This window comes from Teleopsis dalmanni, chromosome 1, assembly GCF_002237135.1.
Source record: "Teleopsis dalmanni isolate 2A chromosome 1, ASM223713v2, whole genome shotgun sequence".
NCBI lineage: Eukaryota > Metazoa > Arthropoda > Insecta > Diptera > Diopsidae > Teleopsis > Teleopsis dalmanni.
Genome location: NC_051846.1, coordinates 152,377,358 through 152,381,108, shown reverse-complemented (window position 1 = coordinate 152,381,108; position 3,751 = coordinate 152,377,358).

The window sequence follows — 3,751 nt, the reverse complement described above, 5'->3', positions numbered from 1 at the left end:
TCAAATGACTTCCTGTTATAGAACATTTATATTGGAAACAAAAGCAAATAAGAAATTTCTAATGATATAAGTACAAAACACTGATAATCACAATATTGATATCCAAGATTTAGATTTAGATTTAGATTTAGAAAGGTTTGAGAACTAAGTTACCACGTCACTGCATTCCTTGAGGACTTTTGTGATAACCCCACTTTAGTTACATAGGCGCGTAGCATTTAAAAATCCCAATATGACCTTTGGAGTGATGTTACGTATTTCTGTTATAAATGGATAGGCATTTGATAAGTCTGACCGAAGTCTGACTTTGGCGACACTAACACAGTGACATAAAATATGTTATATTTCTATTGTTAGGAAATTATACTAAACTATACTCTCAGTGTTATTTGTTTTAAACAGAGAATAATGACAGCAGTAAGTAAGAGATACTCAGTTAATTAGTATCGAATTCTGACTCTGCCGAGACTATCACAGTGACATAGAATGTATTCTACTATTTCCTCTTCTTTGTTAGAAAGTCTGCAGCTATCGTTCCTTGTAATGCTTAGATACGTTAGATGTTGTTTGACTCCGCAATGCCCAGTGAGATACCCTGTGACAAGTCGGTTACCTTTTCTGTTTAGCATTCCAGAAAATTAACGATGATATCCAAGTTCTGAGTGCGTTAATTAAAATCTAACAAATCAGTTAATTAACTTATCTGTTATTTGTTTTAGTTACAACTGTGATTGATTATATAAAAGCATAAATAATTAATAAAGAAATGATTTATAATTTATTTCAATAAATATTCATATATTCACTCCTCTAAAATTGCAACATTCATTATATCATAAAATCGTCATTCAAACGTCACTTGTAATCATTAAATGTTGTATATGAGTTGTCACCAAATTCATTAAATGTTTTTAGGTATGGAATTACATTTTAGCCAGCATAATTCCATAATTTTCACTTAAAAGTAACATTTGTTCGTATCCCTTGAGTTTTGTAAAATTCATATTCATTATTGCATTAAGAGTATTTGCTGTTGTTATCGTTCCTGTCGTTCCTGTTGGTTTGCAGCCACTTTAGAATTCATCCTGGTAGTGCTAGGCCTCTTGTGTTTACATGACTAAATATATATTTTGCACATGTTCGCGAATTGTTTCCTGTATTTATTTATTTATTTTTTTTGTTGTTGATAATTACGTGTCAGTTTGAGGCACAATGTTGCAAATGACTCCAGTGAGAGTTGAGTTGACGCGTGCGTCCATGTGTGCCTTCGAGCCGGTGAAAGTGCAGTTACATGCGGGTAAAGGTGCGTTGACTTAAGTGTCAGTTAATTTTTAATACCCACCATGGTGTATTGTGTACATTGTATTCTGTTTCTATATCTGTATCTGTATTCGTATTTGTATCTGTTTCGGTTTCTGTATCTGTATCTACAATATGGATTCGTTAGTGCAAAACAATGACAAACAATGAACTTTGTTATGTCGACGTGCTCATGTTGGTGGCCAGTAGCTGTTAAATGTTTTCTAGTTTATTGATTGCAGCATTGGCAGCAGCAGCAGGAGCAGCAAGCATATCGTATTAGTGTAGAATTTCAATCTATTCTTTACTTTGTTCTGTAGAACAAACTATAGCTCAATCAAATGGCAATAATCGATCCATTAAAAATATTTCAAATTGTAAATGTTTAAATTTTCTACACAAAGCGTAATTAAGTCGCAAAAATAATTTTGAATCAATTTTATTATCTTCTTTTCAAGGGTTTTAGTATTGTTAGGAAATGAGTGAAATTGGATATTAAATGCGAATAAATATTGAAACCTTTTTCTAAATACTTTCAAGTGTCGTAAATATTTCATCTGCAACTTGTTAATAGTTTAGAGTTCACAATTACAATTCACGGATTAATTTTTATAACACTGTGTAGTGATTGATGTTAAATGAAATTAAACTGTGAAAATAATTTATTAAAAAATTATTGTTACTTTTGTTAGGTTAGGTTAAGTTACTGGGGCCGTCCGAAGGCACACTCAGACCATGTTACTTTTGTTAAGAGTACATAAAGTACAATAAAACATAAAGTACAATAAATAAATGACATGACAGTCTATTGTAGGCTGTATGTATCATCATTAGTTTAGTATTATCAGTCTTGGATATATACCTTATATAAAATGTGCCCTACTTAGCACTATCTAATCTCAGAGTAATCACTAACCGCTCGGGGTGGTACGCAGATCTTAGATCAATTATTGAATAATCACGAAAACTATGAGGAATATCCAAATTAGTCAGTGAGATGGGTGGGACTCTGCAGAAACACCCCAGCCATCATAGAGTAAAAGTGCCCAGATGCACTAACTCGGAAAAGGCTCAACATATATATTGTATTAGATCAAACAGTAGGTCAATATAAATAAAGCATTTTTTTTATTTAATTTAATAGTTTTTTGTGGGTTATTAGATCCACTTTATATTTATAGTATTACAAATAAAACACACAGGTTTTTTTAGTTAGTAAACATTTTGTTGAAATACGTTGCAATGTCTAAGATTTCCTCCAAATGAAATGGTCATTTTCAGAAACTTGGTTTTTTATTTTGTCTAAAGTATATGTTCAACTATCTATTTACAAATGTCCGATACTATTCATAGTACTTGGATGATTTAAAGTGAAGTAACACCTAATACTTAACCTACCATAAAAGGTAATAATACTGTATATATATTCTACAAAATATACTTACTATACTTAATATACTTACTACATAAATACATCATAATAATGTATTATACGGTACGTATGATATAATGTAATCATATTATAATATAATTGTATAGTATATTATAATCAAATAATCATATGATATTATTATAATTATTTAATCCGAACATATTTAATATTAAAATCTTAAAAATATATATGCGGTATCATATTATTTTCAAACATATAACATATGTCATATCATTTATTTATGACTGTTATACCTAGCAGTGGCAAGTGGGGTGAAATGAGGCCAACAATTAATCATTAATTAGCTGAAGTGCCAATTTGACAATTAGCAGAACATATCGACGATACCGCCGATATCTGCTAATATTTTAGTTTCAACATTTGCAGCGGTGAAACTTTTTTTAAGAGATGTAGGATTTCGAATTTAAAGAGAACAAGCACAATTTAAGCAATTAAGTCAAATATTATTTTATTCGACATATAATTTTATAACATTAATGACGTGAAAGATAAAATATCTCATAAACTACGTAATGGTAATCCTATTTCCCATATTTTTTTCCGAAAATTTAAGACTATGCCCTTTGAATATCACACTCAATATTTGTGTCCAAAGTTGGAGACGTAACTTCTAATGTTTGCGCAAAATTACTCTACTGGTAGTAAATTACGAGGTCTTAAATCTCACGTCATGGTTTTACATCTGTAGGCAACACTTGCTTCAGTAACTCCTTAATTTCTTTAACACAAAATGTAAAAAATCAACCCAATATTGTTCATGCTTCTATGTTATGTAGAAGCACAGGAGGGATGAGTAAACTATAAAGTTACTAGAGAGTTAGCGTCCCCAACTCTATATTTAGTTACGGAAAAATTATTCAGAGTTATTTTAATTAAAATTAAAAACATATTGAAAAATATTGTTAATTGCCTAAGAAAGGATGAATTAACGAAGTGCCGAACAATTTGGCAAATCTTACTATCTTCCACTCAATTAGAGAAGAATAGTGGAGGAAGTGA